Below are 26,526 nucleotides of genomic sequence, written 5' to 3' on the forward strand. Positions count from 1 at the left end.
CAGAGTATGGGAGATGGTTGCAGTTCCTCTGTGGGAGAGGAACTGCAACCAGACTGCAAGTGGGATTTGGGGCTTCCAGGAGCTGCCTTCTGGGACACATCAGGAAGCTCCATTGTTTATTTGTCAAGTGGGCATGGACCTGCACCTGTCTTTAGTGGCTGCTTTGATATCTGAGATCTTGTAAGCCATCGTGTTTTCAGCTATAGATTTAAATCGAAATGATTTTTCTGAGGTGCAGATAGCATCATGAGCTAAAATGGGAGGACACGTCCTGGAAGTTGCCAAGGATTTTCTAATCTTTGTCGGAATTTTATTTGTCTTGAATTCATTTTGAAACTCACTTATTCCTGGAAGAATTTATTTTTTACTTATTAGCACATATTAGAATTGGAAAGAACTGTTTCTTTTAACCTTATTAATATAAACATATAAAGAAAGCATGTAGGAAATGAGCATATGAAGAGTTAACACACTTACAAATCTCTTTGGTTGTCAGAATAATTAATGCTTCCAATAAACATGCTAATTAGTTGACATGGAGAATAATCTTCCTGTGTACATGTTGGACTTTTTCATATTATCCTGAATGCAAACACCACCTTATCATATCCTTACCTTTGAGCACTACCTCTACATCATTTCCTGGGTTTAGACACTTGTTATTGACTATACAAAGAGCAGCAAAAAGACTTAATAAAATCTGACAGCAGGCAGCTTTTCCTGCCTGGAAAGATTAAGTGCTTAGCACTTTGCATTTCAATTACCTAAAACTAATGGAAAAAATATTTTACATTTTAGCCCCTTATTTGGCAAATTGCTTGTAGGAAAAAATATTTCTGATCTACAATTACGTTATTCTTTTAAAAGTGGTTGAAAAGTGGATTAATCTATTGGCTGCAATATATAACACTGCTTTTTTTAATTAAGCAGATATTATGCAAATTTTAATCAATACTATTGTGTGTCTTCTCTCTGCTAATTTGGCTACTGCCAGAATTTTAGCTCTTTCCTAATCCAAAAGTATATTTTAGAATGACTTGTATAAATTGTTTCCTATAAGTCATGACTATTCTAATCTTCATAAATTAGCTAAAATACTTTCTTATGCTTACCAAGGCCCATAAATGAATGTAATCAGTAGAGATTTTTCTATTTGAATGGTCATTATATGGAATAAAACACCAACTTGTATTCCAGTTCGTCATTTGTTCTGTTTGAACTCAAGAGTTTTTCATGCAGGCTATTTAAAGCAGCATATACAAACAACTTGAATCACACTGTTTACTGAATACTCTCTACATAAATTATAATTATATCCTTCTTTTTCAGTGTTGCATATTTTAGTTTTAACAAGTGCAACAAATCTCTTGGTTTATGGATAAAGGACTTGCCAATTTCAATATTTGAAGTGTTCTCTCGCAGAGCAATCATGTATTTCCCTGCAGGTATATCTTGGTTTAAATATTGTTAGTAAGAGTAAAAAGATCATTTTCAATCATGAAGGGAACGATGCAGAACATGGCTGGAAATGATATATAAAGTATAGCATAATTTTAAGGGTAAAGGCCTTGATGCTTCTGAGTTACTCAGTCAAATCTTCCCCCTGTAGCTGTTGATGACATCTCTTGAGTGATATTGCCCTTTTAGCCTGGGCAGTTGCCAGCATTACCCTCATTTATCCTCTTCTTTTGGGACTAGAAATGATAATAGGGGTGAAGTATTCCTTTGGAACAGCCATATTTATTAACAGATTGCACAGAATCCTGTTGCCTCTGAGTGCAGTGGAGGTGAGCTGCTCTTAGGGGTGCCTCAGCAGCAAGTCCTTCACTAGAAGGGACAAAATTGTGTCTGCTTCACACTTGCTCCTGCCACTTTCCTTGGCTTTGCCATGTCTTTCCTGCAGAGCTCTGGTTATGTCACCAGTGCAGAGCAAATGCTGCTTGTGGAAACACCAGACAGTTACCTAAAAAAAAACCAGCTTGACAAAGATGTTGGGGTTTAAACTAATTTTCTCATTGTAGTACAAGAAACAAAAATCTGAGGGAATCTGATAATTTTTGGAAGCCTTTCTATATTAGGCTGAAACTCTCCTTTACGTGAAAATGGTTAAGACAAACATCCAATCCAAAGTTTCTGTTATCTTTGTGATTATGGAGCTTCCTGAGGACGTGGGAAAAGGCTCAGGTAGCACAGGAGTACAAACTGGCTTCTTCTGCTGCTTGGTTTACAAATGCAAGGCACATCCAGCTGCCAGCAATTCATACATTAAAACAAGAGAAGAGTTTTCCTTTATAAATTCCTGACCAGCTCTGTTTTAATTTTTCTGAGAAAAATGCAGATGTAATTTTGTTGCAGATTTATTTTGGTTTCAAGCTAGTGATATGTGGTATAAATAATGGCTGATATCTCCACATTGCTTCATGAAGTAGAAAAGTGACTCCATAAGATTTTACAAACTGCCTCACAGGGATGTGAGCAGCAGGCTGTCAGATGACAAGGTGCAGTGGCTCAGGAATAGCTCTGTGCCTGGGAAATGGGTGATGGATCATCTACTCACCAACTCCCTGAACTATCAGGGGATCTATTTGACTGATTTTCACTTAGGGAGCATGTAATCTCAATGACTATCCTGAAAAAAAATTAAAGTTCCAAGTGCGAGGTCCATCCCACACTTCCTCATGATGACTACAGGTTTGCTGAAATTACTAAGTGGACTTTTACTGTCACAAGAAGTCAGTAAATGTGTTGTAGCATTGGATGAAGATTATGATGAGAAAATCAAAGAGACATTTTGTAAATGGGAAACTTCTCATTTCTAATTTTTTTCCTGTTTAAAGTGGAGATATACACTTAAAGCTATTTATTTCTGGATGGTGATGCAAGCATTTTACATGAGTTGAACCTTTCTCTACCTCTTCTACTTTACTGCAGTCCAACACAAAATACAGGTTTTCAACCCTAAGATTTTAATCAAACAGGCAAAGAGATTTAATTAGTATTCAGTAGATAAGCTACTCTTCAATGGAAAGGGCTGATTGAAAATTTGTTTGGCAGTGTTTGCTATACATTTCCCACCAACACAAATGCATTTATTTCAGATTCTGTATAATAAGCAACAGTTAGCAATCTGCAGCATGGAAAAGATGATAGAGTAGTTGAGATTGCTGTGTCTGACAAGATTCTATTCTCTTACCGTTTTTAAATACCTCTACAGGGGTAAGGGATGGTAAAAGGGGAAAAAGGGGAGTTCCTTAAGCAGAAGAGCTGTGGGCAGAAGTCAACACATAATCTCCAGTATTTCATAAAATGTGCTTATTACTGACCAAAAAAATTGGGCAGAGAGTATTATGGAAGTGAATTATGGCTGCTGTCTCCCTCTTGTCACAGCAACACAGAAGCATCACCTCTGAGACTACAGCCTTGGAGCAAATAGATAGTTTCAATTATCTAATTTTTGCAATGAATGAGACCTGTTTATTGGAAATCTATATGTGGTTGGCAATGGCAAATGGTAACTGTGCATATATCCAGTGCAGTGCTGGTTAATTTACAGCCTCCCCTGAACTATAAAGCAGCAATGTTATTTCTAGAAATGAACACAGGCAGTATAAGTAGCCGTGGCAGAATAAGCAAACTTTGTCTTTCTTCTTAATGGCTTTAAATTGTTTGCATTTATATTTATTTACAAGTGAGCCATGGCTGGAGATCCTCATCGAGGGGTCAGGACCTTTTATGCCACAGTGAATAACTGAAGATAATTACTGTTTTGCTGAGAGATTGGACAAAGTTTATAACAAGATGCCACATGTGAAAAACAAGGAAATAAGGGTCACATTTGCAGCAGTAACGGATTAATAGATCACACAGACAAGCTGACAGCAGCTTGTGACAGCTTTACCAGGAATAGTTCTCAACAGTACAGTGATATTTTACCATTAAGCACCTCATTGTAAGCTCTGCATGTGATTTTGCTCTATAGTCCCTGTTATGTACACAAAAAGGATGGCCAATACCTTATTCTTGGCCTCTATTTGATGAAGAGGCTTTTCTGCAGTGAAATATCTTGCTCAAGTCAGTGAGGAAGTGCTGCCCCTTGGTCAGAGAGCCCATAAGACACGAGCTGTCTTGTCACCTGCAAAGCACATTTTGACCATAACCTTAATCCTGCTGCTATGGGAAATCTCTAGGATAAGAAAAGCCGCTGATAACCTGAAGGTTAGGATAAGGGCACTTTCTGAAAAGACACTGGAGAATGAGGAGCATCCAAAAAGGCTCATTCCTTTGTGTCCTGCATTCCTGTCCTGGGTATCAATAGCTCCATGTCTAGTTAAATTGTTGCACTGTTGTACAGACAGGAACGTGTCTAACAATGACACACAGATAGGTGTGAGACACTATCTGATAAATGGAATTCTAGTCTACAGGGGCTTATACAAGCTACAAGCCACTGCTTCTGCTGTCTGACAGGAATGGGGACCATGCTGGGCATCAACCACAGGAGGGGTGAATCTGCAAACATTTTGCAATTCTTTTTGCTTTCCAGTGGTGTAACTCCCTCCTCATGTGAATTCAGCTTTAACTGTTTGATTCTTACTGATGTGTTGAAATTCTTGAAGGACTACAGGGGCTTATACAAGCTACAAGCCACTGCTTCTGCTGTCTGACAGGAATGGGGACCATGCTGGGCATCAACCACAGGAGGGGTGAATCTGCAAACATTTTGCAATTCTTTTTGCTTTCCAGTGGTGTAACTCCCTCCTCATGTGAATTCAGCTTTAACTGTTTGATTCTTACTGATGTGTTGAAATTCTTGAAGGAAGAGAGAGTTTATAATCTGTGTCTCATTGGCAAGAGAATTCAAGTGTTGTTACATTTTCTTTCTGTGAAGATATTGAATAGGAGACCATAAACCAAGCAGGTGTGGCGTAAGCACTGTTTCCCTTCATTACTCCTAGGAAGGCATCTTTCAGATTAGGAATCAATTAAAGAAATTAGCCTATTCCTTGGAATTGAGCTCAGAGAGACGTGCAGTGTCTCCTGGCCAACAGTACAGACAGGTGAAAGATAAGGCTTAATGTACTGTGGTCTGACAAATGCTCAGGGTCTGGCTTTCTGCCTGCAGAAACAAACCATTAGCTAGCAAGAAGGAGCAAGTTTTGGAACTTTGTCTGGATATTGTGTATCCCTGTAAACCTAGGGACATAAAAAATCTTAGGCAAAAGGCATTTTCTTATTTTCAGAGTAGTTCTTCTCTTTTATAGGAGATCTTGCCAATATAAGTGTGGAAATCTTCCAGCATGAGATTGGAATATTTCACCGGCATGGCTGACAGTGCATCCCTGAATGCATCTTGTGGATTTATTTACCCTTTGGTCTATAAGTGAACATCAAATGGGGATGGCATTCTCGTAGCAGACTGTACCACCACCTCTTGAGAAGTGGTCATTAAGGCCTGTCAAGGAGCCTATTGGAGCTCTGGTAAAAAATGCAAAGGCAGTCAAAATCTTTGAGAAAACACCAGAAAGGCAGATGATTAAAACTCTGGGCAAGGTAGTAAAACTAGTGTAGGAGCTACAAGAATGAGGAAAAGCTTTGCAGAGCCTGCACAGCGACCTGCATATTTGAGAGGGGCACATTGACACAGTGAGCACAAAGCAGCTACCACATGAATTGTCACCAACATTTCTGGTTCTCTTTACAGCACAGCTCACAGATTACTTCTGACCTTGGTGGGGCTTTTTCTTCCTGCCATCTGCACAACTTAGATATGGTAAATGCATGACTAAAGCAAGTAATCCCAGGCAATGTGCTCTGGGTTGATCCTGCTTGAGCATGGAGGTTGGACCAGATGATTCACTTTGGTCTCTTCCCACCTGACCATTCTGTGGTTCTGCCACTCTCTGAAATCAAAACTGAGACAGAGATTACATGTGGGCACTTCTGGTACACTAGTGGCACAAGGCAATTAGAAAAACTAGGATTGCATATTTTGTTGGACAATTAAAAATGGGACCGTAGAAACTGCATTTGATCTCCAGTTTCAGTTATGGCACTGCATGTGTTTGACTGCAGAACTATTGATCTAAAACTGATCTCTGTTTTTCAATGGCAGAAAATGACTATTAGAGAGCCATGAAGGAAGTCATGACTGCTGTTGGCCAACATGCTACTCTGGAAAGAGGATCTGCCTTCATCTATGCTAAGATAGGAAGTTTCTTATTGATAACTTCTGCCAATTTAGATACAAAGATAATCAGTCCTTCAATAAAATGGCAGCCTAACATCCAGATCAATAACTGGGTCCCTCTCTGGCAGATAGAACAAAATCAAACTTTTGCTGATATTTTGTTAACAGATATAGAAAATGTCAATTAAAAAATCACATCTACATGGCTTTTACTGAATACTGATCAAAGAAGATCGGGTGTTTATTAACCAGGGAAATGGGCTTGAAGAGAAAGAGAAATGTAAATGTTGTGTTCAAGGCAACAGAAGGCTCAGAAGTGAACCAGTCAGCAACAAGTGAATATCCTTCCTTTACTGGGAGCACTGGTCCTTTTCTGAGTGCAGAATCTTGATTGCGCAGGAGCTTACTCAGAGTGAGGGTGTGATGGCGCATGGGTCCTGTCTGCATGAACACACAACACCCCTTGTATAGCACTCAGCACCTCCTGTGGGCACGGAGATCATAGAACACTGTGTTCTCCCCTTGTGCCTGCAGTGCCGAAGAGCTGCTGGGAATTATTTTTGAATGGAAAATATGGGGAAATCCTTCTGTTCAACAACTGCATGTCCATGAAAATGACCTCAAAAGGACATAATAATGAATGTATTTTCACTATGGATAAGATTTAATGGAATAGTTGAGCTGGAAACTGCAATATTTGAATCTGGTATTTCTAACTTTGCCTTCTTTTTCCCTTATACAAGCCACAAGATTTATTAAAAATGTATGTAATTACAGCTTTGACCTGTAAAATCTGCATGGATGATTTTAACGTCAAGGATGGTACAGCCTTGAGGTACAAACTTTAAAGGAGGCTGTGAATTATATCCTCAGTTATAAATCTTCATGGGATTGATACTTGATGGAAGAGAGCAGTCTGCCACGGCACAGGGTGAGATTTGTCACTCTTACTCAAATTTAGTGAGTACATTGCATTCCAAGTCTGCTCACTGAAATTAGAGAGAGATGATGAAACATGGTCCTTTCCAAAAAGCGTCCCAGAAAGGTGCATAAATAAGTACTAGAACCCACTGGAAAATAGATGGGTGTAGGTAATGCTTAAAGGTATATTTTGTGTCCTGCCAAAAAAATGGATACTTTAAGATAATATGAGGGAAGATTTTCCCATGCTATTATGCATTTAATTTCATTTTTATGGCACAGTTTTTCATACTGTACATGGTAACTGAATGTAGCACCTGGATTAAAAACATTTATGTCTTGTTTCCTATGGAGGGAAATCAATCCTCTCCATTCCTTGATGCATTTCCTATGGAAGAAAATCAATTTAATGTATTTTCTTTTATGCAAGTTGGTTAGCGACTGTAGGAGGAGGGAAATTATAAGCTTTACGTGAGTGTAATGAAAGAAAGTTCTTTTGGCTGGCAATTAAAATAATTAAATTTAGAATGAACACAATTATGCTTTCAAGAAGGATCCAGGAATGCAGTTTCTATGAGGTTTGAAATGGACTTTGTAGTGAGCGGGGACAGTCATGTGTCAGCCACCAGAATTAATTCAAGGAGACTGCAAGGAAATGAGTTCTAGTGAAATCCACATTTGATAGGTGCCCAAATGCCAGTTCAGCCTCCTGAGAATGTTCCTCTGCTTCTCACTAAGGGATGAGAATAAAACCAGCCCCACAGAAAAACATGCAGAAAATTTTTATATATATATATATATATATATAAGAAAAACAAAGATGCTCTTGTCCCTGCTGTGTGATTGCCTTGTTTTCTTTTTCCCCAAAGAACTGATGATTGAAAACAGGGAGATAACTCATTGTGGTTCGGTTCAAGGCAAGAAGAGGGGATCATGCAGCAATGAAAAAATGTATTACAAAATAAAAATAGCCTGATCAAAGTTATATTGATCTCTGATGGAAACAGAAACTCTGCACCGTGTTGAAGGAAATGAAATATGGAAATTCAAGCACCCCAATTTCAGCCTCAGCCTCCCTCTGTCACCCTGTGCTGGCGAGTGTCCAGCTCTGGGCATGCACATGGAGCCAAGGCGAGGCAGTGAGGGCCCTCCCTGGGGCACATGGGGCAGGGGAAAGGCTCAGGAGTGATACTTTAATGGATGGGGAACTGCAAAGAGAAATCCCTGCCCCTGGTGGTCTAATAAGCCCACGGCAGGGGCCACATTTCCATGAACAAACAATTTCTTTCATTAGAAACTGTTCTGAAACACAGACTTTCTGTTGAGAAACTGCATTTCTTCAGGAGAAGCTTCCCTGGACAAATTTTAGTATTCTGAAACAACTGAACAACAAAAATGTTTTAAAAAAGGCCAAAAATGGGCTTTACTAGTATATTCCTCCAAGGCAGAGGCAGGCACACTGTCTTTGTCAATGGTGTTGTCAATGATGTTTCATGCATTCTCAGCCACATTGCTGCTTTTGCCACTGGTAATTATTCAGTCTTAAACAGCAAACTCTTATTTGTGTAATGAGGTAATATCCTTTAAAGTAGTTCTCATAAAATTGCACAAAACTTTTCTAGGATTTAATATCTTTTAATTTCTTTGTTGCAAATCTGCTGAGTTTAGGAGTAAACATTTTAAACATTTTTTCCTCTGCAAATCCACAAATCAAGATGCATTCTGCCTGACAGCCCCTCATTTGTAAAGATGTTGTCAGTCAGATCTTGTCTTTAGCAACATCTTTCTTATAAAGCTGTCATTTTGGGGAGCTCTCAGTCAAGAGGAGAAGAGGCATTAGAAATCAGAGCTTGGGATCTGCATGTAATATATGGAGGGGGATAAAATGCTCTGCAGCCACGACTGGGGCATGTTAGCACCTCCTGCTAAGAGATGGGGCAGAGTCAGAGTTTCCCCTCTGCTTTCTCAGAGCTGCTTTCCTTCCTGCTGCCTCCCACAAGGGCTGGGTGATGGATCCAGCCTTGGGTGGGCAGGAGGATGCCCAGAGAGGTCTCATTTCAGGACAGGTCACCTTCCCCAGTGTGTCTCCTGGAGAAAGCCTCTCCCAGGACCATGCCCTGTAAGTGCTGCTGCTGCTCCTCAGGGCGAAGCCTCCATGCCCTCCTGTGCTGTGCTCCCCCAGGAGCTGGAGCTGTGCTGGCTCTGAGTGCCCTTTGCGTGGCTCTGGCTGTGCTGATGACACACTGCCCTCGTCAGCTGAAACCTAAAACACCGGCATGACCCAGGGCAGGACGGCTCAGCAGGCTCCAGCTCAGAGTTCACAGGAGAAAATAGCACTTACAGTTCTTTTTTACACCTCCAGGCAGTATTTAGCCAGGAAACCTCTGCCTTCTGGGTTCATCCATTCTCTCAGCTGGAAAAAAAAAAAAAAAGTCTGATGTTTCATGTTTCTGCTTAAAGAAGGAGCTCTGAACCAGCTTCAGAGTGGAGGTCAGGCAGCTCATGTGGAGCATTTAGCAGGTGTGATGTCCTGGGCCCCCTTTGGGTGCTGCTTTGGGCAGCATCTGTAGTGTCCCATCTCTGTGAGACCCAGGTACTCCAGCCCACTGTCAGTAGCTGGAGTTAAACCTGGTGACTCAGTGATTTCTTTCCTCCCTGCCAAGCGAGAGTATGGACAACAGATAAAGCCCACCTATGATTTGATTTATGAGAGAAAAGGTGTTAGAAGAGACAGCAAAAAAATGAGCATGTTGCATGATTTCCTCTATACTATTTCCCCTTGATGTTTGCACCTTCTGCAGAGAACAGCAGGCAGGGTGCAAAGTCCCCCAGAATTTTATGGAAAAGAGGAGGAAATGAGGGAAATACTGCAATATCCATGAAGTTTGGCAAAATATTACTAGTTTCATTCTGTCTCAGACCACAGGATTTTTTTTTCAGTACTCAGACACTTCATTCATGTAATTACACTAGAGCAGATTTTGCCCTCAGCATTTCCACTGTGAAATCTTAATTTATCTGGGACTAATGTTTTACATGGTGTATAGAAAATAATTTCAACTTTTCTCCAACTAAAGGAAAAAAGGAGCTGGCATTAAATAAAAGTCTTGGATCATATGGAAACTTTGGCTTATGTCAAGGTTACTGTTTCTCTGGAGTGATAATAGAAATTAAATAACCTAAAGAATTTGTATTTTGGGGAAAAACTCACTCACACCTAACTTATTATTATTAATGACATAGTTCAGATCATTGATTTTACATCCTGTATGGTTTAGCTAATGATTACAGAAAGGCCTTCAAAAATTGTATATTAATGACATCAATTATCACAAATGATAGTCTTTATGAATTGTTATGAATACCAAGTGACACTTAGGATATGAACAACAATACCATGTGACATGGGAAGTTATGTGAAGCAATTAAGGTCATGAAAACTTTGCTCAGTACCTCTTTTACAAAAAAGTTATTCAATTATAATGGTCAATTCTCAGCAGACAAAAAAAATCCTTCATCTGGTTTCCTTCTGGGCATTTAGTAATGGAGCTCCCACATGCTGTGTAACATTTTATCCCGTCATTTCTAGTGAAAACAAGTTATACTGGCAGCACTAATTGAGTGGAAGTTTTCAGACATTATTTTTGAAGGAATAAATACCCTGAGTTTTGCATGCAACCACATTCTTTGTTATCAAATTCCACACTTGTAATGGGAATTTTTAAATGCCTAATTTTACTCATTCTTTAAAGGAAAATACAAAAACCAAGGGAATAAGGAATGAGGGAGCGTGTGATGCTACTGTTGTGCCGTGTGATGGGTTTTGGTTGTGTTTGGCCCCGGTTCTCTGGTTTTGCCAACGTTACACAAGTTACTCATGCAGGAACAGCCCACTGCACTTCACAGCAGAGGCCGAGTGACAAGTAATTATCCCATAATAAGCATTTGTAGAGAGCTCACAGCCAGTCCAATGTCCCAGCTCCGTGTGCTCTGCCCAGAGAGCTGCCTGTGGCAGAGGGGACAGCCCGAGGTGTGGCTGCCTGGAGGTTCAGTGACTCCCTGCCCTCCATGCTGGGCATTGCTGAGGTTTGGGCTGGGGGAGGGCACTTTTGGGGGACACTGAGCTGGGCAAAGGCTGGGGGGAGCCACCACCACCTGTGGGAGGATGCTGCTGCTTTGGTGACCAAGATCCCTGCATTATCTTCACTGTGAGTTTTGCTCTATTTCACTGTAAAAAAAAAAAAAAAAGAAGTTAAAACTGAGTATGTTTTTAACTGAGAAGATGAACTCTAAGAGTTTTGGTTTTAGGAGGCTTATAAATGCTTATGAGCCCCATGGATCTGTTTAATGCTCTGTTCCACTGCAGTTTCCCTTTGAAGTGAGAGACTTCCGATAAAAGTGATGTACTTTATGCTCAGAGCAGGATTTATATTGTGGTGAGATGTGAAAAGCCTTGGCCAAGGATATGGAGCTCGTTGCACAAGTTCCTGTGGACAGGCAGATAAAGGCTCTGTCCTGAGGAACACCCAGGCTGCACCAAATGTCATAAACCTTCTGCTTAACTGAATAAAGCAAATGGTTAAGGGCTAGTTCTTCAAAAGAGCTCCTGAAAAATGGAATTCATCTACTCTGATGCCTTTCTCCATGGCCTAATAAGAATCCCAGCAAGTACATCAAACAGGAGCTAAAGGGAACGGCTGTGATGAGAACAGGGTTTGCCCCAGCTGGGAGAGAAAGACTGAAACCAAATGGGTGTGGGGAGCACAGGATTCCTGCTCCCTCACATATGTGATGTTAGATCATGTGCAGAGGTGAAGATCTGCTCTGCCTTTCCTGGAATCATATTATTATCATATCATACTTTCCTGCAGTTTCTGCCTTGGGCTGATCCCTACATGTGCCTGTAGGGATGAGCCTGGAGAAGGTTTTGCCTGAGCTAAGTATCTGTGGAATTTCATGGGGCACGCTCCTGCAGTTGCTCTGCCATGAGGATGTTTTTTTCCCTTTTGCAGACTTTCAAAAGAGTGATTTAAAGTGTTTGCTGACATAGTGCCCAGTGACACTCATCACAAAGGCACTGTCCCTGCCACTGCTCAGTTGAGGAAGTTAAATTACATTTTGGGCTCTGGAATGGTTTTTCTGTGGTTTCAGGAAAGCTGCTTTGCTGCTGTCTGTCTCCTTTGAGGAATGGAGCGCAGTGATGCTTATCAGCTTCACAAAGACTTTGTGATAATTAACGTTTTAAGATGAAAAGCTACTTGATTTTGTAACAGGACTTTGGCTTATGTGTCTGCTGATTGGAGACAGGAAGAGGAATAGATGAAATTGCTCAAAGACAAATACAAATAACTTCAAACCCCACTGAGGTTTAAGTAAACCCACTGTAGCACATTCATTTTTCTTAGGGATATGTAATAACTTAGAAAAAGTATTAAAATGGACAAATATAAATTTTAAGTCTCACCAGCTCAGCTCTACCTCTTTTCTTGTGCAGTGATGCTATGAATTTTCTCTTCAGGCTGCCAGCTACTGATGCAGCTTCACTTCATCTCTTGGCATTAAACTCTGGTTGAGTTCAGTTTTAAAGCAAGACTCTGAAGGAGAGGGGGTGTATAATGGAATGGACACTTTGAATTTTGTCTTTGAACTCTGGTTATCCCACTTATCTTTTCAATGTTTATTTCAAGCCCAAACTTTTTTTGTGCCCTGTGGTCCTGTATATCATCTTGGATCCAAATTAATGAAAGTACCAAAGCCATCTCGAGCTCCCTGGCTTTGACATTTTGGCAGTTCCTCATTCCTCATTTGAACTGAGTTTGTGGCAAAAAATTGTTGTGTCATCCACAATGCTGAAAAATAATTTGGTTCAAACAGATTTCAGTCTCTTCAAGGATCAAAAGCATGATAGATGAAAACACAGTATGTCACGGGGGTTGAGTGTTGATTTGAGACATGTCAGACCCAAATTTCCTGCTTCTTCCTCGGAGTTAAAATGAAATGCTAAAGATACACTGGGCAGAATCCAAAGTAAAATAGTCTTCCAACCATGCTGGGAGAAATCTTGTGCTCTCTGATCCCTTGCCCTGAGTTTCTGCTGATAGTTATTTAACACATTTCAGAATGCTTTCTTCTGTGTGCATGCAGCTGATGTGAGCCAGCCTGCATGAGAAACTTGAGCTTTCAGTACTCTGCCTTGGTACAGCATGAAAGACATAAAGCAATTTAATGTTATTAATTGCTATCTGACTGATTGGATTTACAAGAAATTGTCAAGCCTTAAACCCCCCAAATAATAATTTCTCACCCAAAGAAAAAGAATTTATTATGCCATTAACTTTTTTTCCTAGCGGGTTTTCCAAAGTGAAATCACTAACTGCTATAAAATTTTTATTGCATATTTTAATTTATTTCTCACTCCAGTTAGGAAATGTCTCAAAAAATGTATTTTGGTGTTCTCTACTGTCATTATTTGCCATTCATAAAGAAAATATTTGTAGCTACTTTTTCTATCCATTCTGAAATTGAAACCTGTGTTACTTTTCCTTTTCTGTTTTTTACTTTCTGGAAGGTCAGAGACAAATGATATCAATAAAAAGTTTAGTTTTTAGAGGACTGAATGGGAAAGAAGAGCTGAAGCTGAGAAGTTCAGCAACCAGACATAAACAATAGGTTATCTGCTGCTGTGGAGTGCAACAGGTCTGTCTGGATTGGCCCAGATTGGATGTTTAGAAATAATGGCCAATCCAGAACTGAGAGCTCTCTCGGACTTTGCCGAGAGAGCGGGGTTTGTTATCATTCTTTTCTATTCTTAGATTAGGTAGCAGCTTCTGGAAACCTTTCCTTTCTTTTCTTTTAGTATAGTTATAATAGATGTATATATCATAAAATAATAAATCAAGCCTTCTGATCATGGAGTCAACCATCTCGTCTCTTTCTTCACCCAAACACCCTTGTGACAACTGTCACAGACATGTGGCAGCACAGGGGAAGGGGGTGAAGGTGAAGGCGAAACAGCAGCAATTCAAAACATTTTAGTGCTAAGACTACACAAAAGGAGTATGGATTTACCCTGCTTGAGGCTTTCAGGTTAGGAAGGTAATTGCACTGGGATCTCTGCGGTCAGCAGAGTCAGAGATGCTTTCAGGGGGAATGATCTTATTCTGTGTGTTACATGGGGTCAGCTGCAACTACAATTCTACCCAAGTGCTCTAAAGCGCTCCAAGCAAGGCAAAGCCTTGGTGCTTGTTAGAGCTCTTTACGTGGTTTATGCTTTGCTTTCTGAGCCAGCTGAGGGTGCAGGTGGCTCTGCCTAAGAACCCACTTTCAGAAGCTTCAGAATATAAATTTTCACAGGGGTAAAAATTTTCCTGCATGGGGGAAAACCATTCTGTTAGAAATATCTGGTGTGAAAATAAAGTACCAGGCTTGCACATTTACTTTGTATCTAAGGGATCTGGAGAAAGAGAGTAAATATTTTAGAATGACACCAACAGCTTTTTGATCTCAGCATAGATTTAATGCTCAGTTCTGGTGCAGAAGGCTCCAAGCTGCTGGAAGCCTGAATTTCAGTAAGGATGTGAAACTTTAGCATCAAAAAGGCAGGCTCTGATACTTGTAAGAGGAGTGTAAAAGTTTTTGACAGAGAAGTACATAAACAGAGGCCAAGACTGGATGTTGATTGTATGAATAATGAATATTTCCCAAGTGTTTAGTGCAAGGTTCTCATTTCCTCCAGTATAAGGGCCATCTCTGTGGATAAAATATCTCAGGTATTTTCAAACCATCAATCGTTTGCAAAATTCCTGGAAGATTTCCATGCAGTTGCAAGTAGTAATTGGCATAAGAGAATACAAAAAGAATCAATATGAAAACTATCTTCATAGTTCAGAATATCTGGTCTGGGAGTCAGATTAATCCAAGCTTCAGAAACATTGAAAGTGAAGTGCTAGTTGCCTCTCAGTGGATTTGGCAAATGGACATTTCCACTCTCTGTTATCCACGCTGCCAAGCCCGTGAAGTTTTTCCTGCTGCATCTGAATTTGCCCTTCCTGGACCATTAATGAGTGTGCAGTGTGGTGCCCACACATGGGGCTGCTGTGCTCAGAGAAGGGGGTCCCAGTCACATGGTGCATTCTATTTCTGCCTGAAAGTTTCTGGTTTTTACTTCAGGCTCACCCCTAGCCCTACAGCACAGGGGTGTGTGGCCAGTCACGCAATTGTCAGGGCTGTTAAAGCTCCCATGTTCTTCTGATGTTTAGTGGGAGCTGCAGCTGGAGCTAGGGGCTTCTGCAAAGAGATGAGTGCTTCCAGCAGCTGCTATTGTTAGGCTTCAGCACTGCTGAAGAGAGTTTATGGGACTGCCTTTGAAACTTACTGCACAGATGAAACTCAGCCTGTTTTCTTTCTTTCATTCCTGTCAAATACTGACTGACTGCACTTTCCCTGCAGCTGATTGTCAGGACGAGATATCACAATAGGAAGAGCACACTTTCATTATTTACGTGTCAGACACAGGGGTACCTAGCAAAAGGAGATGATGGGAAGCATTAAATCCCTCAAGCAAAATGCTTAGGAAAGCAAGAAGGCACTGCTAAAGGCAACTGAGTGCTACATGTGGGTGCACCAGCTCTGCTGACACCCACTGCACCCACACTGCAGGCAGGAGGAGTTTGTGAGAGACAATAACAGGGCACGCTGTTGAGAGGTCACACATCTCATAACTGTCTCCTCCTTCATCCCTTAATAGATTATCTATAAGATGAACAAAATATAGCATTGCTTTGTCTCATTGCCCCGGTCTGGGCCTATATCACTTCATGGCGGAAGAAGCAAGGTGGGAATTAGGGCTTTTATAGATAATGATCATTTAAGACATCTTCATTTTCTTTTATGTATGTTAGCCTAAGTGAAATTCTAGCAAAGTGATGATTTAGGAACTTTATAATAGGCCCTTGTGGTGAGAAAAAAATGACAAAAGCCTTCTTCTACACAGGTTCACCTATAGCTGCTGGACCTCTGCCTGGCATTTCAATGTCCCTCTGAGGGGGCAAACCCAAGTGTCATACAAACTGCACAGCAGGAGACAACTGTAAATGTGTTAAAGCCCTCAAACTGCTCTGCTTGCAGGTTTGGTTTCTGTCTAGGTAAACTTTCATTCTCCTGACCAGCAGAAATGGGCTGTGTGGGTGGGTGGGATGAGGGTGGCACACAGTCCCCACACTGTGTGTGAGCTCATAGGTGTGACTGGGGTTTTCTGAAGGGTCCCTCAGGTGCTGGAAATGGATCCCAGTCTGCCTGGACTACCGGATGGAATGACAGCAGTTCTGGAGCCCAAACTCAGATCTCACTTCTGCACCCACGCCTGGTGCCAGAGTATGCTGGGGCAGAACTGAAATGCTGGCGGTGTTCAGCCCTTCCCTATATCTATTTCTTGTTGTTTTGCAGCCACCTATAGATGGGGAGTTTTTTTAAGGAGACACACTCAGACCATGCTGTGATGCCTGTGCACTGCAGAGTGGAAGGTATAGCTGTGTCCCCTCCTCTGATGTGTTCCTCAGGTGTATTTTATAAGTAGATGAATTATGAATGGGTTTCAGTTGTCAAGAAAATCCCAAGAAAAACATGACACTGAGCATCACGTTACCCGTGGCATCCAGAAGTTATTTGAAAATGAATGGAAGATTATTTCCCACTCAGCTCACACAGACATCTGAATCTGGGTGCTGCCAGCTACTGCAATGTTTTACATGAGAGCATGTGCAGAATGTATTTAAAAGAAGAAATATCCTTCTGGCTTTGTAAAAAATAATCTTTATGCAGTTGCACAATGAGCAGTTTCAGCAGTGAATCTGCAGATCATCAGTGCAAATGTTTAATGTGCAAACATGCAAATACTGTGAATGCATTGAAAGCTTATTTAACAACATGATAGGAGCAATGCATATATTCTTCAGTGAGAATAAACACACATTTAATTTTATCTCATCATGAGAGCTGGTTTTAATGTTGTTAATGCTTTTCTAAAGATGAAATGTTGACAACACATATTCCTTGCTATAAGACTAAATTAATGTTGATTAATGCGAGTGACTTAATTTAAACTGTATTGTCATGTCATACCACTTAGATTTCTTCTGAATGATTTTAAAAGCAAGAGAAGCTTCATTTCACAAATAGATGAGTAATTTTTTTTTATAGCTATCTCTTTCAAGGTTTTCTTCATCTGTGTACATGAAACTTTGAGTCTTGGCAAAATTCTCATGCAGTATATTTTATCCAAGTAAACTTGTCCTTAGTGTAACACAGTAGAACATGTCATTATTGGTATTTTTCCTCTCTTTCTATTTGTGTCCGTATTTTTACCATTGCATTAACTTTGGCCAAACACTACAGGGGTAGAGTAGTAAATGTTTAGTTAAATTCTAAAATCTTTATGGGTTTGATGTGTTCAATGAGTTAAAATATTTGCACTTTCAATGTTTGTGCTAAAGCTACTCTATTGTGATTCTGTCAGTTGCTTCCTAATATGTGAATGAAGAAGTTCAAAGCATGAAGGAAAAAGTTCCTAATCTATGTAATTTCTTAACATTTTCCTGTCTCTTCCCACATATATGAAAGAAAGCAGCATGCTATGTAATCTTTAAAGGTAAAATCTCTGAGGTATAGAGACTGTGAGGGTGGTGTGAACCATTGGTGTGTTTGGGCTCCTTTGAATGAGTGCTTTATGGCATCAGGTAGTACTTGAAGGAGAGCACAAAAATGGGACAGTGTTTATTAGGATTTTTAGAAAATTGTTATAAATATCAGCACAGCAAAGATAGTTCTGAATACCTCCAGGATATAGCAGAAACATTAGAAGGGATTCTGTAGGAAATGTTGTATAATTGATCCATTTCCAGGGCAAAACTGGCAAGAATGGGAATTATTGGTTGGATAAGAAATCTTAGTGTTGTGGTGCTCTGTAAATTTAGCATGAAAATTACTTTCTACATTTTGGGTTGCATTTCCCAGACCCCAGATCAGCTCCAGAGTGTAATCACATGCTAAATCTGTCTTTATTCAAGATGTTCTTGAGGACGTTTATCTTCCAGGGGCCTCAGCAGCACCGAGCTGATATTGAGACGAGCACGTTTTGAAGAGCTTTCCCAAAGTGTGCTGCTCTCCTGAGTTACAGCAGTGCTGTGGAAGTGTTTGGGAGAAGGAGACAACTCCCTGCTATCTGCTTCTGCTTGATCACAGCCTTTTTGATCTGCAGCTGCCAGTACTTTTTAATGGATTGCTTTCCAAGTACACCCATGAAATATCCCAGAACACTTTGGCATTGCAGGGAGAGCGATGATTTGGGAAAGAGGAGGGGAGATGGAGAGCTGTGCCCAGGAGGCATCTGGGGCTCCCTGTAACCCAGATCCCTGCTCCTCTGAATCCTTTCCAAGCACTGCAGTGCAAATAACTAATAATAACAGAGCTGTTGCTGGGGGAAAGAATCATCCTTGTAAGTAATCAGATGGAGTGGGATGCCTGCAAACTTGAATGTTAGGCTGAGGGAACAAAGCAGGAACTGTAAGCAGGCAGTTTTGTATGAGTTTTCCCAGCTTTCTGTGAGAAGAAATATTTTCAAAATGGGTCTGATTGCTAATCTGATTATGCCAGCTTGGAAGTTAAATTGAAACATGAAATAAATGAATGCTTTTGGAGTTATGAATTAATTAAAAAACTAATTAGGACAGATAAAAGAAATGCAAGTCAGGGAATTGTTTTTCTTATCTTGGAATAAGAGCATTTAAATTGAAAAGATGACATTAAACAAAGCCTACAAACAACTGGAAACTGTGTTAGGAGAAAGATAAGTCCTAAAAGGGGATTTTTTGTTTTCCATCATGATACAGCTTTCCAAATGTATTTCTGAAGAGGGAACAGCAGCTTAGAGGAGAGGTTGTCTGTAGGCTCAGGGACAGCTGGAAAAGAAATGCTGACTAGGGACTGAGTAGATGGGACAGATACAGGGCTGGTGACTAAGCTTCACTGATGTCTGCTAAAGGAGTGTCCATGGGTGGCTGCGCTGCTGTGCATTGGGGTTTTAGGGCAGGATCATTTGTGTGGCACTAACTCCCAGCTGGGTGGTAGGGAAATCTGTGGCCCTGGGCCATTCCTGCCTGCACCAGGCACTGGTCCTCCACCATGGGTAGCTGTAGGTCCTTGGAGTGCCAAGAGGAAGAGGAGGATATTTTCTAATCACAAGTATGGAAAAGTTGCATTCAGACATTTTCTTTCAGAGCAAATTGTACAGGAATGTATAAGGAGTGCCTCAACCATGTGTCCATAACAGCTTTGGTATGAAAATGTTGCTGTGTTGGTTAATAACTGCAAGGAATGATGAAATATCTGTGCACTGACTGGAGGAGTCAGAGATTACTTTCAGAGATCAGATGAGAAGAAACTCGTTGCTCTCAAGCCCTGGAAAACAGCCAGAGAGGAAGAGCCAGGACTGTGACACCACAGTGAGACCCAGAGTCACCCAGAGATCTTCCCTCCTGCGGTTTGCGCCGAGAGCACCAATAGCAAACAGCCAGGAGGGGCTGCTCAGGAGGTGAGCACTGCAGGGCTGGGGGTCCTGAGGGCTCTGGAGAGCATCCCTGGCATGGTGCTGGGGCAGAGAGACAGCTGTGCTATGCCACCCCACCCCTTTGGGTGCCACTGTCTGGAAAAGTCCTCACTCACCCCAGGCACACCAAATTTATGCTGCTTTAGACAGGTCACAAAATCCATTAGTCCAGCTGCCTTGAAATGCAGAGACTGTCACTGCTGTAATACATTTTAAAATCAGAAAGAGTTTTAAGCCCAGATGATCTTACCAGTAAGAAAGAGTACCTACTCAGAAAAGCTGGAAGCAGCATAAGTATTAAGGAAGTTAAAGCGATCATTAACATTAATATATTTCTCTCCTCACCTACATGAACATGAGAAAGAGAACCATAGAGGTGATGTATAATATTCATATTTCTTAATGCATTACAGGAAACTGTTCAGACACTGCAGAGGAAAGACAGATAAAAGGACTTGTACAGAGGAGTAAATGTATATGTCCCTGAAATGTGCTGCAGTATTGGATGATCACTCAGTCTGGAAGACAGAGACTGCATGGCAGGTACCTGGCTCTGACTTATTGAATTCTCTGGCTGGTAGCTTGGATTGTCTATTCTTGTTGAATTATCTATTAGCAAGAAGCTTAAACCAAACCAGAAAAATCCCAACCAGCAGCCAAACAAAAAACTATCAAAAAAAAACCAAACAGCAAACCCCCAAAAACACCACCCAAAAACCAAAACCCCCAAAAAATACAACTAAAAAGAAAAAGGAAGAAAAATAATTTCCTGAAGTAGTTACTGTCCAAGACCACAATGAACAAGTTAAAAACCAAAGCTCAGAAGGGCTATGTAGCCTGTCTATGAAGTTCTGAACTAATTTAACTCCCTCTCACACAAGGGCTGATTTTGACCTTACCTTAAATCTCTCTCAGTTACACTTTAACTGTGTGGTGGCTGTGGGGACTCCTGTGATGAAAGCAGGGAGTTAATAATGTTTTCCTGGCTGGCTGTGAGAAAAAGTATGAATGGACTTCTGTTGGGAAGAGAAAAGGGAAAAGGAAAAAGGTCTGTCTCAGGAAAACCTGAAATATCCCTGAAGCAGAATATCATGGAGAAAACTCCATTTTGCAGAGCTTTTATAAAACAGTCTTACTTGCAGAGTTTTTATAAAACAGTCTTACTACCTTAAGAAGCAGTCTACCTCTGCTGTGAGCTAGGAGTTTAAAAATAACAGACAATCTTGAAGGAAAAAAGCAAAAAGAAGGATTACCATAATAAAATATACTATATGAAGCCTGAGAAAGTGAAGCCTGGCTTAACTGACAAAAAGTGTCAATGAAAAATGAATGGGGTTCAATAATGGATCTTCTCGCATTTCAATACTTTTGTTCTAGTCATATAGTTCAGAAACTGGAGGTAGTGAAATAGTTTTTTTAAACCCTCAGTTTCTTTGAAGTTTATGATAAGTTGATAGTTCAAAACATATTTTTCCATCATTGTAACCTACAGAAAATAGCACAGCTTCATTTGGTTTTAGGAGTTTAATGAGCACAGGAAGAATTTGGATAGTTCCCAGAGTGATGAGCTATGTGTCATGTCTAAATGAAGTAAATCCTATGACTTTACAAAGATATGGCAGGAAAATGTGATCTGAAACTCTCTGGCTCAGTAGGACCAGTAATGACAGTCAATGTCAACTACTCAACAATAAAAGTTCTGTTCAAGTTAAGTTCACCTATGCTTTGTGGAAGAATTTAGACAGTATGAATACTGATTGGATCAAAGAAAATGGGAAAAAGCAGGATTTAACTTCTGAGTTTATGCTTTTAGCTCATGCAAATCAGCCTTTTCTAATCATAATCTGAACTATAAGTTTGCCACTGCTGGAACTTCACGTTTAAAAGCACATAGAAGTGCAGTATGTGGATTGGTCAGGTTTTCAAAAATCCCTACAGCTCCTGAAACTTTTACTAATGCTAATCTGCCAAAGAACTTGCTAAGTTGCAGTCTCTTAATCTTGGTCTTTTGAAGACAAAATACTGAAATAGCCAAAGAAAGGACAATTCTCTTAAATTTAGAGTTTTTGCCTCTGAAATAGATTTTGGGTTTGCATTGACCATGAGATAGCCTATTTCATGTCCCCTTTAGAGTGTTTACACCTTTGGGTGACTGAGAAAAAATACTGGAGCAGCTATATGTGTGGTTTTTAACAAGTATTGTCAAAAATATTTAGAAGTCCTCTTTCTTTTTGGCCAAAATTGTGTCCAGCAAGGTAGGGTTCATTGTCTGATAGGAGAGAAACTTTGTAAAAAAAGAATCAACAGGGACACTTGCCACTGGTTTACTGAGGAGTTAAAAAAGGAGGTGGGAACTGGTTTTTGAACCACTAGGCTGTCACCTGCCATGTGCACAGGTTTACCACATGGTAAGATGCAAACCTTGGAAACAATTTTGTGAGGGCTGTGCGGCATAGAGGCAGGCATGCAATTTCAAATTGTTTTTTTGAGATTTTAGAATTTCCATACAAGAGATGGCCTTATTCCACCCTCACTTCACAGATCATTATGCTTTATGTGTGTATATATAAGTATATATAAACCCAAACTGTGTTTGAATAAAGGAACATATGCTAGAAATCACTGCTAAATCTGCTTAGCAGATTTAAATATGTCAAAATAGCCAGAGTGATATGAAACCATCAGCAATTTTCTTTCATTAAACTGATTAAGCACAGTACCAAGGACAGAAACAAGCACTAATTGGATAGCAAACACATTTCAATTATCTATGGTGAATTAGCAAGCAGATAACAAGCACTAGGTGTTACCTTCGTTTGTAAGTGTTCCTGCTCCACTCTCTAGCCTTTTAACTCTGAATCACTCCTGGCTCCTCAGAAGCTTTTCAGAAAGAGGTTTCTGATTCCTGTGCAAGGATAAAACAAAACTGATATTCACAGATCTGGACTGATTTATTTGAAAAGTCAGATCATCTACCTCTCATAAAACTTGGAGAATTCAGTGATGTTTTTCTGAAGTGTAATTTAGCTAATTAGCAAAAGCCAGCCTGGTAATCAATAGAATCACTTGTATTACAGATGGCACTAACAAAACCTGTACTAGTTAATAAAACAAAAGGGTTTGCGTATTCAGCTTTAAAAGGCAGAATGACTGGTAGTTGCCAGCTGCTTTACTGAAAGTGTTGTATAATTCTTATGAATAAAATAGTACTCAGTTCAGGAGATTCTTTCCAGGTTCAGAAGTGGTGATAGCAGAGAAACAAATTAGCTTCCATGTGTTTTGTGTCTCCAAAGAGCAGAGCATTTTGCAGGCTCACTTTTACTTTCCAACAGCAGCAGAGCTCTGTGATTGCCAATGACACAGAATCTTTCTGTGTTTATGTTTTGTGTATTACATCCATTAACTAATCAAAGAAAAATGCCATAAAACTAATATTGAAAAGACACCAGCTAGCAGGATTTAGCCTGGTATCATCCCCTTTGCAGTTTACATTACGTGAGTGTGAAAAGGATCAGGATTGTTTTCTGCCATTAGCTCCCAAGCAAGAACAAATCAATCAGTCCAAGGGTGCTGTCCATGGTCCTAAGCCCAGAATCCTGCCCATGAAAATCCTTCCTCCACTGTTGCCTTGCAGAGGTGACATCTAAACTGCAAGCAGCCTTTCCCCTGGGTAGCTACCCCGGATTCATCAGGAAATGTCATAAACAGTAGATCATATTTAAATACTTAGAAAGTGTGTTAAAGATGAACGACCTTGTAAAGTCTGTGCTCATTTTCTGGGTATTTAAAAGGTACCCAGACACGTGAGGAGTATTGGGGTCGGCAATGGGTCAGAAGGGTGGTGCTGCATGAGCACACTCATTGGGGCTCTGGAGTAAAATGTGCTGTGTGCTTTTTATCAGAAATCCCAGTGGTAAGCAAAAGATTGCCCCGGTAAATCAAAACTGACACGTTGTAAGACAAGAATTAATTTCTACAGACTGGCATATTTTGATGGACAGCTGTTTTTTTGGAAACCTATGTCCAGCTGCATAGCAATCGTTTAGCCAGTTTGGATGAGATACAAGAGCACAAATGCTGAATGGGCACTCGGGGGGAAACACATCAGCCAAGCACTTGCCGTCCCTGTAGCTCAGTATTGTACAGATGGATCTGACAGCATCTTTCTGAAAGGAGGCAATCCATGCTGCTGAGATGTTTGGAAATCGGACAAAAACAGCACTTGTAGCTGGATTCTTCAGAATAAAGAAGAAATAAAACTGCAGTATTAAGCAGCGGGTCACGTTGCAAATCACCATCTTTTTGTCATCTAGTTTGGGTATGATATTTGATAATGAGCCAAATGACTCATGCCTTACATTTCTTTTCAGAGCAGGTACTGAAATTTGAGTCAGATCATCCCCAGCAGGACTGTGATAAAGAAACTTTTTTCTGAACATTCCACAGGCTCAGCCCAGTCCCAGTGCTTGTGAATCTGTCTCTAGGGATGCAGCCACCAAAGGGAAAATGCAATGATAAAGGCTTTTTCTGCTGGCTTATTTTATATCCACACTTGTGCTGGCCTTTTGAAATGCAGTATTATGCCAGAACTTAATTGCAGTGCTGTTAATTGCATGCAGAGCCATAAACATTGAGTTAATATATTGCCTATGACTGTGTGTGTGTAAATGTCAGTCAAGTCACAGATTACTTGGCTACCTTTTTTGACATTAAATTTGTGAATGTTTCTTAGGAGAGAAGCCTTCACCAATATGAGGTCTTTTGAACCACAGTGAGATTTAAGTCATTCAGGGAGCTGACTGACCCATCTGCAAACAAATGGCATGGAAAAATTTAACTTGCCAATCACTGAAAGCTCATCTCTGGGTAAGATTCAAATATATACAAATGTCAAAATCAATGAGGAATATTTCTTATGGGTTAGCAGTAATATTTTAAGAATGCTGGGAAAAATAGTTTCACAGTAAAGGTGTGCTGAGCTACTCTATGTCATGGCCAGATCTAAATGTAGCATTTATAGAAATTGCTTCTCCTGCAATTTTTACTTCTGTCATCTTTGCAATGTGCTAGTGTCACTCATTCAATGTGCTCATCTGATCATCACATTTTCAGATGTAATCACAGTGTTGTGCATCTCACTGCCCAAACCCAGGGGAGTTTCTGGTGAGCTGCTGTTCACATCAAACTGAAGGTACCAAACTGAAGGTGCTGTGCTTGGGGCAAAGGGAAACTTACCTCACCCTCTAGATGCTGGAGAAGTTTTAAAATCCACTTTCACTGTGTGTAAGGCAGCACGGGGTGGACCAACTTTTTCTGTCAGAAATCCTTTACTAGCAAATTACTAATTAAATGAAATGAGTATGTGAAAAAAAGAAGTTTCTGCTTTCTGCCAAAACCAAGAGTTTGTTCTAATTTTTTCTCTCTCTTTCTTTTGAATCTAGAATTGAAATATAAAACATTGAAAGTGAAAAATTGTCATTAAAATCCCAGAATATTTTTCTTTAGGAATGCTTCCTTTTGGAACAGCAGCACCACCAGTACCTGTCTGTTACTAAATCTGTTGCTTTAGCAGAGATTTGTGTTCAGTGGTTGCTGCTGTTGTCAGCAGCTGCCCATCCCCATGTTGGCCTCTGGCCAGCCGCCTTTCTGGATTTTCCCAAATCCCACTGCCTTGCTGTGACAGGGGCTTTCCAGGGGTTTCCCCTCCTTTTTGGACCAGAAAGGGACCAGGAGTGTGCTGGGCTCAGCTCAGTTTTCCAGCAGTGCCGTTTTGGGGAGGTGCTTTCTAATTATACACAGCTTTAAGTACTTGTGTGCCTACAGCTCAGCAGTATTCATGCATCTGGCTCTCCTCTAAACAAAATGTTATCTCTTGGGATGGAATTGAATACATTCCACTTCAAGTAATTTGTCAGAGAATTACCATTTTCCATGCAAAAGAGGGATGAATTCTAATGTCTTCCTAATGCATTCAGATCAATCCCATGGAAAGATGGAGCCAAAGCAATACAGCAAAACCCACTTCCATATTTCTCAAACATTTTCAAATATTTGTTCACAATTCACTTTGATAATTTTCCTGGCTTCTTTTAGAGCATTCAAATTTTGTCTGAGAAGTGAATTCTAAAGTTAAAATTCAGAAAGGGAATTTGATATTTATGTGTGCACACATTCTGAGTATGAATCCTTATGTTTGCACAACATGGGAACAGAAATACAGAAAGGAGGACCTCAAAACACACCTGGTTATAAATTTCTTGTTATTCAGGGTAGTTCATACTGTGGAAGCTGGACTAGAATATGTAGTGGATTTGGTAAAATGAATAAGTAAAATGAACATAATTACGAGAGAGGCTATTTTCAGATTCATCATAGCAAACTTCATTTACCTACTGACATCACTCATTAGTCAAAATCAGGTGTAGTGAGGCATCTTTAAAGCAGCTACTTGCTAAGCGTTGGTCCGGTTTGGCCTGGACAAAATGTCCCAAAGCAAAACCCACCATGCTGAGGCAGCAGCAGAGTGACAGCACAGCAGTGGAGCTTGAAGTTTGGCAATAATTTAGCACATGGATCAGATGATTTTGTTGAAACAGAAGGGCAATGCAAAGGAAGCTGTTGTTGCTTATTGGGAGGTGCTGAGGACTTCTGATGAGAGTCAGTATTTAGGTGCGGGAAGTTATTATGGTGCTTGGAGGAAGGGGATTTGACAATCACATCAATTATGCTTCATTTTGTGAGCAATTCCAGGAGCATAATAGGGGTCAGAGAAGAAAAGTGCTGTTCCATGGTATGTTTACCGTGGTGTTGCAGAAAT

This window comes from Geospiza fortis, unplaced genomic scaffold, assembly GCF_000277835.1.
Source record: "Geospiza fortis unplaced genomic scaffold, GeoFor_1.0 scaffold112, whole genome shotgun sequence".
Classification (NCBI taxonomy): domain Eukaryota; kingdom Metazoa; phylum Chordata; class Aves; order Passeriformes; family Thraupidae; genus Geospiza; species Geospiza fortis.